General features: G+C 39.1%; 1 protein-coding gene across 17 annotated transcripts in view; it reads right to left on the bottom strand.

The window, feature by feature from the left end:
* Positions 1-15,724, bottom strand: part of LOC147365924 (uncharacterized) — an 851,918-nt gene that overhangs the window by 261,502 nt on the left and 574,692 nt on the right. For 5 of the 17 annotated variants that reach the window (XR_015133034.1, XR_015133031.1, XR_015133030.1 and 2 more), the window contains exons 5-6: positions 4,473-4,581; positions 2,944-3,055 (exon numbers count right to left, since the gene is read on the bottom strand). The exons of 10 other annotated variants lie outside the window; for them this stretch is intronic. The gene's annotated coding sequence lies outside the window, so the exon portion shown is untranslated. Of the gene's footprint in view, positions 1-2,943; positions 3,056-3,967; positions 4,192-4,472; positions 4,582-14,025; positions 15,100-15,724 lie in introns of those variants that run through there. 2 more of the 17 variants (XR_015133036.1, XR_015133039.1) reach the window with 2 other exon arrangements.

The raw sequence follows: 15,724 nt of genomic DNA, 5'->3' as shown, positions 1-15,724 counted from the left end.
TGACAGCTGAATCAGCTGAATGACTCACAAGTTGGAATCAAGACTGCTGGGAGAAAAATCAACAACCTCAGATATACAGATGATATTACCCAAATGTCAAAAAGCAAAGAGAAACTAAAGAGCCTCTTGAGGGTGAAAGAGAAGAGTGAAAAAGCTGGCTTAATCTCAACATTCAGAGAACTAAGATCATGGCATCTGGTCCCATCACTTCATGGCAAATTGATAGGGAAACAATGGAAACAATGACAGACTTTATTTTCTTGGGCTCCAAAATCACTGTGGATGGTGACTGCAGCCATGAAATTAAAAGACACTTGCTCCTGGAAGAAAAGCTATGACCAACATAGAGAGCATATTAAAAAACAGAGATATCACTTTGCCGAAAGATCTGAATTGTCAAAGCTATGGTTTTTCCAGTGGACGTGTATGGATGTGAAATTTGGACCATAAAGAAGGCTGAGCAACAAAGAACTGATGCTTTCAAACTGTGGTACTGGAGAAGACGTTTGAGAGTCCCTTAGACTACAAGGAAATTAAACCAGTCAATCCTAAATGAAATCAACCCTGAATATTCATTGCAAGGACTGATGATAAAGTTGAAGTTCCAATACTTTAGCCACCTGATGTGACAAACTGACTCATTGGAAAAGTCCCTGATCTTGGGAAAGATTGAAGGCAGGAGGAGAAGGGGGTGACAGAGGATGAGATAGTGAGATGGCATACCTGACTTAACGGACCTGAGTTTGAGCAAACTCTGGGAGATAGTGAAGGACTGGAAGACTGGTGTGTTGTAGTCCATGGGGCTGCAAAGAGCTGGACAAGACTTAGTAACTGAACAACCACAGGAACAGAATTAAAACCCAACAAACGGAAGATGTCAGCATTCTCCATACAGAGACCACTTGAGGCCAGGCTAAAGAAATTACAGAAGCTTTTCAAGAAGATTCCCTGACATAAAATTAAAGGAATACAGACTCTGCATATACCTTAATCTTATCAGCAACTGTACCCTTGAACCATTGCCATAAAACTCCTCACCAAATTCCCCTGGGTTTGGACACATAGTTTGCAAGGGCAGGAGCCTGCTGCATCCCCCTTTGCCTGATAAAGCAATACAGCTATTCTTTCCTCCTTCAACCCCAACTGTCTCTGAGATTCAATTCAGCACCAATACAGAGAAGCTGAACTTTCAGCATTAGTTCCAGCAAGAGAAAGAGGGAGGCATAAGAGTTGGAATCAGAAGATGTGATGGCAGAAGCAGAGGTTAGATTGATAAACTTTGAAGGCAGTGAAGAGGAAAAGTTAAAATTTCACATAACCTCCTGCTCCTTTTTCCTCTGTAACTCAGCTTGCTCCTTGCAAAGTCTGGATCACATAGGTCACATAGTCTCAGAAAGTGGGGACTTATAATACTAGGAACTGGAGCTTATCTCACTCACCCTTGTCCTGCTGCTGCTGCTGCTGCTATGCCACTTCAATCGTGTCCGACTCTGTGCCGACCCCACAGAAGGCAACCCACCAGGCTCCCCCATCCCTGGGATTCTCCAGGCAAGAACACTGGAGTGGGTCACCCTTGTCCTACTCTTTGCAATTGCCTGGCCCCTGCAAACCTGCTTAATCATGCGTAAAGGTCAGACATCCCCCTCCCCATCTTGACTGCTGTTCCCATGTGTGCGAAACCCCTTAGTTTAAATCAGCCTATTAACAGCTAGTGTTGTCCACTATAGTCTGTCTATAAAAACTCTGTAATCCCTTTGTTCTGGGCTCAGAGCTTGGAGTGTTAACTCCTCTGGGCCTGCCAGAGTAATAAACCTGAGTTCTCCAACTCTCAAGTGTGGTGCTTGGTTTCTTGAGTATTGGTTTCTGCAACAGTAGAAGAAAGAGTTACGAACGAAGTAATGTCTGTTACCTCTGTAAGCAGATAAAGGCAAGGAAAAAGATTTTTCCCTGGAGCCTCCAGAAGAAAGGTGTATTGGCCTGCACCTTAATTTTAGCCTCCTAGGACTCAGTTTGAACTTCTGACCTCCAGAACTAAAAGAAATGTATGTTGTTTCAAGTCTCTATGTTTGTGATAATTTATTATAGCAGCTTTAGGAAATCAATGACCTCTTATTTTAATGATTCACCTGGCCTTAGCCTATCATGTCTAGCCTATTGTGCCTTATCTCCTGGGTGTGGCCAAGTTTTGTCAATTTCCAGCTCCATGCTCCAGATGGCTGCTGATCAGACTTTTCCTTGACCTTAGCTATGCTTACAACTAAGAGACCAGTTTTTCTATTTAATTGTTGAGGTACAGTCATATGGTGTTCACCTCTAGGTGACCTCTGAACAGTGACTTGTACTGTAAGTCTTACCCCCATTCAAAATTTGTTTGACTAGCTAAAATTTTCCTAGCAAGCTAAATTTTGACTTCAATTTTGTATCAGACCTTATTCTATTTATATGTGTCTCTTTGAAAGAAACTGACCACAATCTTTGATGTTAATTTTTAACTAACGAAATGTATGTCTTCAACATATAAAATATAAATAATGTACTATACTGACTTTATTCTGTAGGTGACAAAAATCAGGAAATCCCTATAGGCTTTAGGTTGTGCAGCAGAGGATTAGCTCAGCAGGTCTGGGCTGCTCAAAACCTGCACATGTTGAAGGTTTTCAGGGCTAGACCTTGAACTACTCCTGGGAGATAACCTCTAAGCCCTTTAAACATCTTGCCTGATAAGAATGACTTTACATATCTTGGGCCTTAGATCACACCAGATAGTTTATACTAACAATGTGATTTATGATAAATATCTGTTATTTTTAGGGAGGCCATCAGTTTGAGCTCTGGAGAGGGAGCACTGGGACTTAGTAGATAAGATCAGTCATGCAACTATTCCAGATCTCTGTGAATGACTACTGGTAAAAAAAAAAAAAAAACAAGGATATCAAGGCTTACCTGAGCTTTTCCACTTGACAGTACTTTGCCTGTGTTGTCTCATAATATTGCTGGTAGAGTTAAGCACTGTCTATGAGGGCTTCCCAGGTGGCGCTAGTGGTAAGGAACCAACCTGCCAAAGCAGGAGATGTTAAGAAACGCGGGTTCAATCCCTGGGTCGGAAAGATCCCCTGGAAAAGGGTATGGCAACCCACTCCAGTGTTCTTGCCTGGAGAATCCCATAGTCAGAGGAGACTGGCAGGCTACAGTTTTTAGGGTTGCACAGAGTCAGACACGACTGAAGCGACTTAGCATGCACATGTGTTTCCCAAGTGATGTTAGTGGTAAAGAACCCACCTGCCAATGCAGGAATCATAAGAGATACAGGTTCGATCCCTGGGTCTAGATGATCCCCTGGAGAAGGAAATGGCAACCCACTCCAGTATTCTTGCCTGGAGAATCCCATGGACAGAGGAGCCTGGTGGGCTACAGTCTATGGGGTCACAAGAGTCAGACATGACTGAAGCGACTTAGTACATGAGTTTCCACTGGGAGTGGATAACCAGAAGCTTGCACCTGGTCTCTCTTGGACTCTGCCCTTTGCACCCTTTTCCATGCTGTATTTAAACTTTTACCTTTTGCTGCAAGAAACTATAACTGTGAGTATAGAAGCTTATTTGAATTCTGTGAGTCCTTCTAGCAAACTTTCAAATCTGAGGGTGGTCTTGGGGCCATACAACATAAGATTACAGACTTTCCTAAAGATTACATGATCAGACAGATGAATAAAATCAGCTATTCATAAACTCACTAAATTAGTTTTAGAATTTCACAATCAAATAATTTTATCTCCAATCCTGACTTACCATTTCCTAATCATGACTTACATCTTCACACACACAAATAAACATTTATGTACAACTGCATGTGTGAACATATACATACATACCACATTATAATACCTTAAAAAAGAAGACTATCAGTCTACATTTGCTATGTCTCTTCCCTGATGAACAATAAATGTGAGCCACATACAGCTTAGAACATTTCATAGACAAGCACCTTTATTTCTTCCTTTGGTGGATTGGTGAAATCCAGCAGGACCCGGTAGGGCTCTTGGCCGTGGAAGTGTTTCAAACAGTTGCTAATCAGGGAAGGGAAGGGAGGTAGAGACAAGGGAAGAGCAGCCAAGAGATTACAATGCAGCCTTTGGGTCAGGTCTGGATTCTGCTTCCAGGGATACATAGTATCTTCAAGCTGTTTACAGAACTAAAGAAAGAAAGGTAGCACTAAGTCCTGTCTGACTCTTGCAATCCCAAGAACCATAGCCTGTCAGGCTCCTCTGTCCATGGGATTCTCCAGGCAAGAATATTGGAGTGGGTTGCCATTTCCTTCTCCAGGGGATCTTCCCAACCCAGGAATTGAACCCCGGTCTCCCGCATTGCAGGCAGATGCTTTATCAACTGAGCTAGTAGGAAGCCCAAGGGTGTGTTTTCTCCCCGTCAGGGAATTGAACCCAGGTCTCCCGCGTGGCAAGCAGGGATACTCACCACTATAGTAAGGAAGACAGCAGAACTAAAGCTCCCAAGAAATGGAAGATGTTGTTCTTCAATAGAAGATCAGAGTTTGATAACCTTGAGAAGCTCTTGAGGGGACCACCTGAGATCAGATTAAAGGAACCAGAGAAACTCAGTCAAGAGACCATGTGTGAAGTGTGAAGTCACTCAGTCGTGTCTGACTCTTTGCGACCCCGTGGAACGTAGCCCACCAGGCTCCTCTGTCCATGGGATTCTCCAGGCAAGAGTACTGCAGTAGGTTGACATTTCCTTCTCCAGGAGATCTTCCCGACCCAGGGATCGAACCCAGGTCTCCCGCATTGCGGGCAGACGCTTTAACCTCTGAGCCACCAGGGAAGCCCAAAGGGTATTCTTAGTTTCCATACTGGGTGTCGAACCCTGGCTGCCTGGGTGAAAACCAGGAATCCTAACAGCTAGACCATATGAGACCAAAGTAAAGAGGTGCAGGCCCTGCACTCTCCCTGATCCTTATCAGCAACCTCGCCATTGAATTATTGCTATACAACTCACCAAATCCTCCTGGGTTGGGACAGTTTTTGAGGCAGGAGTCTGCTGTGTCATCCTTGCTGAGCAAAGCAATAAAATTACTCTTTTCTACTTCACTCAAAACTCTCTCTCCAAGATTCAATTTGGCACTGGTGCACAAAGGCCAAGGTCTCAGCATCATTGGACCTCTCTGTGTTATTCCCTTTCGGGTACTGTACCTTGAATATAAAATGAGCTAACATGTAAAAGTGACTATCTGAGGGATACTGATTAAAGTTCCTGCCTCCCCACCTCTCTCACCCTTCCTTCTTTCTTCCCTTCTTCTTTTCCTTCCTTCCACCAGTCAGGGGATGTATCTTCCTATACTGCACGTAGATCCAATACTAAGCTAAATCTGCTGTGGTTTCAAGTCCAAGGATCTTTCTGCTTCACAAACCTCTTGCTGTTACAATCCCAGAAAACCATATCTAATATTAAAAATCTTTCTGAATTTTGAATCTATCAGAATCATCATGTCATGGTGATAGGCTTTTGGAGAATTTAAGAGGTAATGCTAAATTCAACTTCTCTTTACTGAAACCAAGGAGGACATCCTGGGACCTTCCTGGGCACAAAAGCCTTTTCAGGTCCACCATTTATTTGCAGGATAAAGGCCTCAGTCTCCCAGATCTTCCCTGAGTTCCAAAAGGACATATTCAAACAGCTTCTAATCAGGAAAACAGGGAATGCCTAAACAAAGGAGGAACAATCAAGAAACCTTAGGGCAGCAATTAAAGCAGGATCCTGGTCTCTGCTCAAGGAACATACATAACAATATCTTTGAGCTCTTCTGCAGAAACAAGGCCCTCATGGTGGGTGGAGTTGGTAGCTTCTGGCTGAGCACAAGAGTCTTAGAGCACTGCACTATTACTATGACACCAACCAATAGCCTCACCATCAATCAATACATATTTAACTTTGGCCTCACTGTACATCAGGCACAGGAACTTGTGTTAGGTAACATTACCCTTGTCACCAATCACATCAGCATGTTTGCACAGCATTACTTTATACAGTGGTTTTAGATCATCCTGTAATTTAAATGGATGATTCATATAATCTTCCAATTGGACAGATTATTTACATAGCAATAAAATAAAAGTCTTTGTTTTTCTCATAATTTAACACATATATGAAGTCTTTTTTTTTTTTTTCAAGATCTTTCCTACAAAAATTTGTTTGAAAAAAATGCTTTCTAAAGAAATGAGCATAATAAACTGTGTCCTTTGAAAATGTGTTTGTTTATACTTTTTTTCCTCAATTTCATAAAAATTTATTTATTTTTGGCTGTGCTTGGTCTTCACTGCTGCACATGGGTTTCTCATTGGGGTGGCTTCTCCTGCTACAGAGCATGGGCTAGAGGGTATGAGCTCAGTATCTGTGGCATACGAGCTTAGCTGCTATGCAGCATGTAGAATCTTCCAAGACTAGGGATGGAATCTGTGTCCCCTGCATTGGTGGGAGGATTCTGTACCACTGGACCACCAGGCAAGTCCAGTTTATATTTTTTAAATGCCATAAATCTAGGGCTTTCCACTGGTTGGTTTAATACAGCCTTTCAAATGTGATTTCAACTCCAAAATGTATCCTTGCTTTGGTGATCCCTAAAAAAATCCTTATGTATAGTCACATGAGTACAGCAACTATTTCTGTGGTATTTCTAAGTGAATTTACAATGTAATAGTGATAATATTTTTCTTCAAATTACATTTAAAAAATTGGGACATGAAGTATGGTTGTAATACTGAAAACAAATGATCAAAATTATTTACATAAATGTACGTATTTAATATTAACTGTCACGTGAGTGTATGTTCCTCGGTTCTTTGTCTCGTCACAACAAAGATTTGGAGCAAGGAACATTAAAGCCCTCGGCGCATCACAGCTCTTGGGTCTTGGACAAACCATGTTATAGCTCTTAGGCAAATCAGTGTTACAGCTCCATTTTATTTAGAAGATAGCAGGAGAATCCAAGACTCGAAGAGAAGAGAGTGGAGGAGTGCGTGGGGAGGGAGGGGGAGAGAGAGAGAGAGAAAGAGAGAGAGAGCATGCGCGCACACACGCGGGAGATAGAGTCCGAGAGAAAGCACTTTGGCTCCTCCTTTTATATGTTTTTTCCTCCACCTGGGCCTGCCCTATGCAAATTGGGCTTAGCCGGGAGTGCTGTTTGTTCTGTTTGTTCTGCCTGAAGTCTTCACTCTGGTCCTTGGACCTTCCTTTGGCCTTCCTTGTCTTTTAGCCATGGCCATTTTGGACTCCTTTTCCCTATTCTACCTACCTAACATTAACTATGAGTCTTTTTCAAGACAATAGAACTGATCATAATAGTACACTCAAAAATGCTAAACAGTTTGTGACCTTATAAAAAGCAGATTTTTGAAAGTCATGTTTGTCTAACTTTTAAGTGCAGTAGTTGTCCTTTGAGCTTCCCCAGTAAAGAATTGGTCTGCAAAGCAGGAGACTAGCCAGAGATGTGAGTTTAATCTCTGGGTTGGGAAAATCACCTGAAGAAAGAAATGACAACCCCTTCCAGTATTCTTGTTAGAAATTCCCTTGGTCAGAGGAGCCTGGAGGGTTCATGGGTTGCAAAAGAATCAGAAACAACTGAAAGACTAAACAGCAGCAGCAAGTTGTCCTTCAGTTGGAAGTGCTATAAGTTTTAAAGCAAAGGATATGATCCCATGGAATCTTTTAGATGAAATCCTTCCTACTAGGATGACAAAATATCTCAGGACATCAGTATCTCTAGCAACCAAGAATGTTTTGTTTGTATTTACAAATAGTAACACTCAACTCTTTCTACTATGTTGCCAATCTTCAAAAGCCATACCAGAAAAGGGGGGCAATATTCCCTTTGAATATGCATGTTTAAATAGATAGAAGTTGTCTTAGAAAATGTTAAAAGTGCCTTTACACATTTTTAATTGAAAGTAATAGTGATCTTTCACAAAATAAAAATTGACTTCCTTTAATAATCTTAAATAGTCATTACAATAATTACTCAGAAGTTACAGACAGGAAATTGTAATAAACATCTGGGTGGAGGCTTTGATATTTGCATAACAAGAGGTTTGTGAAGCAGAAAGAGCCTTGGACTTGAAGTCACAACCCTTCTGGTTTTCAGTTTTGAACTGGCTCCTCCATTTGTTTGCCAGCATGACCTTGATCAAGTTAGTTACTCATTTTGATCCCATCTGATCTAATATGTGAGGAGACCCTGTTTTTAATGACTTTTAACCTGATAGACATAAAGACAATAGAAAGTAAAATAACTACTGGGAGAGCAAAGGGTAAAAACAAAGCCATCTTGCTGAAACGAGTCCTACTTTTATGGGTTTGCTCCCTTTCCATCCTCAAACAGGAAAAATTCTTCCAATCAAAAATAATTTTTTTTATGGTGTCAACTCCTTTTTTTATTTATTTATTTTAATTGGAGACTAATTACTTTACAATATTGTATTGGTTTTGCCATACATTGACATGAATCAGCCATGGGTGTACATCTGTTCCCCACGCTGAACCCCCCTCCCACCTCCCTCCCCATCCACCCCTCTGGGTCATCCCAGTGCACCAGCCCTGAGCACCCCATCTCATGCATCAAATCTGGATTGGCAATCTGTTTCACATATGATAATATACATGTTTCAATGCTATTCTCTCAGATCATCCTACTCTCGCCTTCTCCCACAGAGTCCAAAAGACTGTTCTGTATATTTGTGTCTCTTTTGCTGTCTCGCACATAGGGTTATCATTACCGTCTTTCTAAATTCCATATATATGTGTTAGTATATTGTATTGATGGTGATAGTAATAATACTTGGCATGTAGAATTAGAGGTGAGGTGGAGCGTAAGATGATCAATTTACTATTTTACATTTCAGAGTGATGTAAGACTCAAGATGAATTTCTTTAGTCCTAGTTTAAGGTGGGCTTCACCTGTGTTATATTTTGAGAAAGAGGGCTTCCCAGGTGGCACTAGTGGTAAAGAACCCACCTACCAATTCAGGAGACTTAAGAGACATGAGTTCGATCCCTGGGTCAGGAAGATATCCTGGAGGAGGAAATGGCAGCCCACTCCAGTGTTCATGCCTGGAGAATCCCATGGACAGAAGAACCTTGTGGACTACAGCCCATAAGGTTATAAAGAGTCAGACACGACTGCAAGGACTTAGCCTGCACACAGCATATGCATATTAAAACAAAACATGCTACATGAGATATATGCTGGAAGTCTTTGTATTTTTCTAGTTGAGAAATGAGACTGAGTCTTTGAGAGCAGAAATCCTAAGAAACATTTTACCATAAAATATTGGATCTCAAAGATTGGATTTGGACTATGATCAAGGTCTTAACTGTATCCCACTGAAAGAATATTACTATTTCTATTAACATTGTAATTACTGTCATTTTAAATTTCTTACATTCTTTATAGCATGTGTACTTGTGAAATAACTATTTCATCTTTTCACTTGTGACTTTAAAAAATATTTGAAAACAGAGGCAATTGAAAAAATAAAGGTACACTGGTAATACAACAAATTAGTGTTCCTACTATCACAGAACTTCAAAAAAAAGTCTAAAATTTCATTAAACAAAGATGCAACAGCAATATATTCTAAGAAAGTTATTAAATTTAGTTTCTTTATTAAATATAATGTACTTTCTTTTTAAGCACATTTTAGAGCTCACTGTATTGTTTGTGACTTTTAAAAGTTAATTGAAATGCCAAAGTTTTGAGCATGAAGAATAAATTTCACTTGACCTTTTAAGAAAAATTGTTCTTGTGTATTTTTGGGAAGATGAAATCTGTCTTTTGTACCAATCACATGAGAATGAGCCAGGTGGCAGATTACTTAAATATCTTGCCTTTCACCTCTGGAGACTGGGGTTTAAATATGGCTTAAAAGAAATACCCAGGAGTTAATTGTGTATATATTGAAGCCCATACAGTTGGACCTTAAATAGCAATTACTTGAAGCTGTGGAGATTCTCTTATAAAACATCAGAAATGTCACAGTACAAGATAGCAGGGCTTCAGTAAAGGTATAAAGGCCACCCAGACAATCCATATGGGATAAAGCTTATAAAAATAATGAACTTTCCTGGTCAATGAAAACTATCAAATGAGCCTATTGGTCTTTAAAACAAAACAAACCAAAAAAAGCAACAAAGAAAGAAAAAAGTCTCAAATAGATCAGATTAAGCAGTGGAAACATCCCTAAAGATATGCAAATTACCAGATAAATGAAAATAAATAAATAAACCGGAAAGATAGCTTACCAGCTCCCTCTAGTGTGCTGCCTCTCCTGGTTTTCATAACGTAGGATTTTAAAAAATTTTTTCTACACTATAATAAGTAGGGTTTTGAATATAATTTCTAGAACACCTGAAACTCAAAAGAAATGATTAAAAGGTATAAGTCCTTAAAAATAAAATACTAACATTATCAGGAAGAAAATGAAAGGCACAGCCAACCTAACAATACTCTTACATGGTATTAATGTCAGTAAACTGGCATCAGTAGAAGAGAAAGACTGATATGAAACTCGTATCATTTCTCCTTCCCTGTGCTTGAGCACAGCAGCCTTCTCTCTGAAAAATGTTTTGTTTCACAGTCGCTGTGTTTTGCATCCTAATTGTACCATGTGCCAACAAAACAGATTGTTTGCTAATTGATATCATAAAGCAAGACAGCCCAGTGAAGGATGATAATTCTGACTCTAGCAGGCAGCAGCTGATGTAGAGCTTGATAGAAACGCTGTCATTTTCAACACAAACTGCCTAGAATTGACTTTTCACTGTAAATAGAGAGAGACGTGACAGAAGCTTCATACACCCACCTTTATTTTTTTTTTTTTTAATGAAATGACAATTCCGTTACAATATTTTCTGTAACCAGTTCTAGTTTAGCTGGTAGCACCTGAAATAAAATAGGTGTGGAGGTATCATTCAAACTCTATACATAGCATTTAGAGATGAGGCATAAGGTTTTTTTGCTCATAGCCAAATGCAGGCTCAGGAATAATATTATGTTTGCTAATAGATTCTTAGAAGTGAATAAAATGGTCAGTGCAAGAACTCTCTCTCAATTAAAATTAGCAAAATTTCAATAAATTAGGATAGTAAAAAGTATATGTTACTTTGAGTACAGTCATCTCTTGTTATCCAAAGACATTTGGTTCCAGAACTTCTGTGGATAACAAAACCCACAGAAACTCAAGTCCCTAATATAAAGCAACAATCCAGTTGGCCTTCCCCATCTGTGAGTTCCCCATCCACAAATACGGAGGGCTGACAATATTTATAAAGCTTATTTAAACATAAAAATGATTTTTACATTTCTTTGCATCCTTCACAGCAAAATGCTGTATTTCTAAATGGGACTTAGCCTGTCAGCATAGAAAAGCAGTACTTAAATGAAGCATTTGTGTCGTGTGTGTGTTGAGGGGGTTGTGTACTGATACTATAAGGCATAAATAGATGCCTAGGGTAAAATCAAATCAAACATGATTCCACACAACTGTGTTGAATCTAGTTTCCTAAAGAACAATGGCCATATGATGCAAATAATTCAAGAAAATGATAAAATAAAAGCATTATGAGAAATAAGGATTGGTGATGAAGGACTTTGGAGGTTTCCAGTTTTCTCTCTCAAGGAGGAAGATGGAGAAAGAGATAACATACCACATGTCATATAATACAGCAGCAGACTTTGTTTATTCAAAATCAAAAAAGTGATTATTTGTGGTTTAAAAATATATTTACACTTTTTAGTTATTTGCACTTTGTTAAATAATTTCACCTCAACAAAGCCTTGGCTCTTTTCTGTTTTACAGGGTAAAATCTGATGAATAAAAATAGATAGGCATACATATGGAATTTAGAAAGATGGCAACCATAACTCTGTATGCGAGATAGCAAAAGAGACACAGATGTATAGAACAGTCTTTTGGACTCTGTGGGAGAGGGAGAGGGTGGGATGATTTGGGAGAGTGGCATTGAAACATGTATAATATCATATAAGAAACGAATCACCAGTCCAGGTTCGATGCAGGATACAGGATGCTTGGGGCTGGTGTACTGGGATGACCCAGAGGGATGATACGGGGAGGGAGGTGAGGGGGGGCGGTTCAGAATGGGGAACACGTGTATACCTGTGGTGGATTCATGTTGATGTATGGCAAAACAAATACAATATTGTAAAGTAATTAGCCTCCAATTAAAATAAATAAATTTATACTAAAAAAAAAGAAACCAGCCACACCAAAAAAAAAAAAGAAAAAGAGAAAAAGAAAAGAAAAGAAAAATAGATGGGTTAGACTCAGTAAATTTTCAAGGTATAAGAGAACCTCAGAGATCATCTAGTTTACTCACCCTCAGTTAGCAAATGAGGAAACTGAGGCACAAAGAGGTAAAACTGCTGTATTTAAAATCACACAGGAAGTGAGCAGCAGAGCCAGAAGTAAAGTCTCTAGTATTCTAGCCATAGTTTTTCAACTAACTATTTTTGATGCAATGCAAAACTACGGACTGTGGCCTGCCAGGCTCCTCTGTCCATGGGATTCTCCAGGCAAGAATATTGGAGTGGGTGGCCGTTCCCTTCTCCAGGGTATCTTCCCAACCCAGGGATCAAACCTGGGTCTCCTGCATTTCAGGTATATTCTATAATGTCTGATCCACCAGCGAAGCCCTTATAAGGACTTAAAAGAACTTAATTTTCTACTTTTTAGTTTAAGTTTTAACAACTTAATCCTTAAAACAGGCAAAAGAACAGAGCCAAGGGAACAAACTGCAGAAAGGATGGAAACCCCATCACAGTTGATGGCAAATTGTTGTGCAGTCCAGTTAATCCTGAGGTAGTATTTGATAGACTTTTAATTAAGCAACAAATATCTATACATATGTGTCTGCCAATTTACTCTGCACACTGGTTTGAAAAGATTAGTTGACATAATCTAGGAGTTTGGTTATTAATCTCACATTGCCATTTATTTTTCTTATTGCCAAAAATTCTCTTCTCTCTACCTTACAATTGTAGAGGAAATTTTAAAAAATAGCTCTTTGTTTATGATCACAATTAAACACAGTTTAACATTATTCATTCAAATTATTTTTTCATGTATTATTTTTATGCTTTATTCAAATATTTTTCCTAGTTTTCAGATGATCCCAATTGAATCCTGGCTATATCCTAGGCTCAGTTCTGGAACTTCTTCAGTTGGAAGTTGTCAAATACATTGGGCATATGTGATTCCATCAAAACTGGATCCTTTGTGAGCACCAACAATGAACTCAGAAAGTAATAAGATTGAGACATAACAGGGAAAATGACTAACTGAAACTGATGTTTGAATCTCCTACTCCTTCCTCCAGGCCTTTACTGGGTCTGCCCAACATAAGAAGAAAGTATGGAAAAAGTACACAGATTGAAAATAAAGAAGGGAGGGAAGGATTTGGACTCAAAGTGTTCGACATCCTATTTTAATTCATTTCAAAGCTATACTCCATGTGACTTGGTCCTCCCTCTCTGGTGAGCACTATGCCACTGAGCCACATGCCACTGTTTGGAGCCGTGTCTCCCTTCATTATCCTTTAATTGACTTGACCTATGGGAAGAATGGCTTGCAACCAAGCTAATTACACAGATGCACTCCAGGCTCTATAAAACCCACTATAGACAGGTCTTCTGGGAGAATAAAAAGGAAGGAACGATTTATCCATAATTTCATACTTCTTCATACATTTCATATACCAAAGCAAGTATCTTCTGGCATGACAACAGGTGACAATATATTTGCTTATAACTTGAACTTCCTTCTTCCCATTATATTAATACATAATGAAGATTTGAAATCATATAAGTGTATGGAAAGCACAATTTAAAACAGATAAAATCAAATCACAGTTAGAAAATTAATTTTTGGTTACCAAATTTAATTCAAGAAATTTTGATAGAAAAAAAAATTGGATGCTAGATTCCTTTAAAATATTAGCTAAGTAAAAATAGGGGAAAAGTCAAGTTACCAAAGAAAACTCACTTTATACCTCTATAAATGTAGTCTATTAAAAGCAGTAACACAGAAATAGTTACACATCATAAAACAAAAAGAAAAACTGTTCAAATCAATAAAAATAAAACTATGAAAACTGTTCTTAAGGTCAATTATCTGGGTATATTATGTTTTGGTTGATGATACATCTTTTTATTGATATATCTTCACACACAATTTATGGAGTAATGGCTAAATTTTATATTATTTAGGGGACAAACTGAATGAATAGCTCTTAAATTTTTTGAACTGGGAAAATGCTTAAATAGACCCATCTAAGAACAGAATTTAAGCGTGCATGGTACTCCAAATTTTAGCAGAATAAAATAATTACTGAAATATCAAGAAGCATTCAATAAAAGAATATATTAATTACATTCCATGAACTCATCTATGTCTTCCAAGATCCTTGTTTAAGCATGTTAAGTGGTAGCAACAAAATGATAACTTTCAGCTAATCAGTTTGAGAGAGACAAAATTGATTTTGAGGGAGAAAGACAAAAACAACTCTAATAGTGCAGCATTTTACAAATAATTAACATTTCTTTTCAGTCTTATATATAGCTAATCTTTGATACTGTCTCAGGGTTTTGGCTAAATATGTGTTCAGTTCAGTCGCTCAGTCTTGTCCGACTCTTTGCGACCCCATGAATCGCAGCACGCCAGGCCTCCCTGTCCATCACCAACTCCCAGAGTTCACTGAGACTCACGTCCATCAAGTCAGTGATGCCATCCAGCCATCTCATCCTGTCGTCCCCTTCTCCTCCTGCCCCCAATCCCTCCAGCTGGGAGTCTTTTCCAATGAGTCATCTCTTTGGATGAGGTGGCCAAAGTACTGGAGTTTCATCTTTAGCACCAGTCCTTCCAATGAACAAACAGGAATGATCTCCTTTAGAAAGGACTGGTTGGATCTCCTTGCAGTCCAAGGGACTCTCAAGAGTCTTCTCCAACACCACAGTTCAAAAGCATCAATTCTTCGGAACTCAACTTTCTTCACAGTCCAACTCTCACATCCATACAAGACACTGGAAAAATCATAGTGTTGATTAGAAGGACTTTATTGGCAAGATAATATCTCTGCTTTTGAATATGCTATCTAGGTGGGTCATAACTTTCCTTCCAAGGAGTAAGCATCTTTTAATTTCATGGCTGCAGTGACCATCTGCAATGATTTTGGAGTACCCCAAAATAAAGTCTGACTCTGTTTCCACTGTTTCCCTATCTATTTCCCATGAAGTAATGGGACCAGATGCCATGATCTTCATTTTCTGAATGTTGAGCTTTAAGCCAACTTTTTCACTCTCCTCTTTCACTTTCATCAAGAGGCTTTTAGTTCCTCTTCACTTTCTGCCATAAAGGTGGTATCATCTGCATATCTGAGGTTATTGATATTTCTCCCAGCAATCTTGATTCCAGCTTGTGCTTCTTCCAGCCCAGCGTTTCTCATGATGTACTCTGCATATAAGTTGAATAAGCAGGGTGACAATATACAGCCTTAACATACTCCTTTTCCTATTTGGAACCAGTTTGTTGTTCCATGTCCAGTTCTAACTGTTGCTTCCTGACCTGCATACAGGTTTCTCAAGAGGCAGGTCAGGTGGTCTGGTATTCCCATCTCTTTCAGAATTTTCCACAGTTTATTGTGATCCA

Source organism: Bos grunniens, chromosome 9, assembly GCF_055505025.1.
Source record: "Bos grunniens cultivar Pamir isolate PY7600 chromosome 9, Bosgru_T2T1.0, whole genome shotgun sequence".
NCBI lineage: Eukaryota > Metazoa > Chordata > Mammalia > Artiodactyla > Bovidae > Bos > Bos grunniens.
The sequence above is the reverse complement of the archived record's forward strand: the minus strand, read 5'-3'. Positions and strand labels throughout refer to the sequence as shown.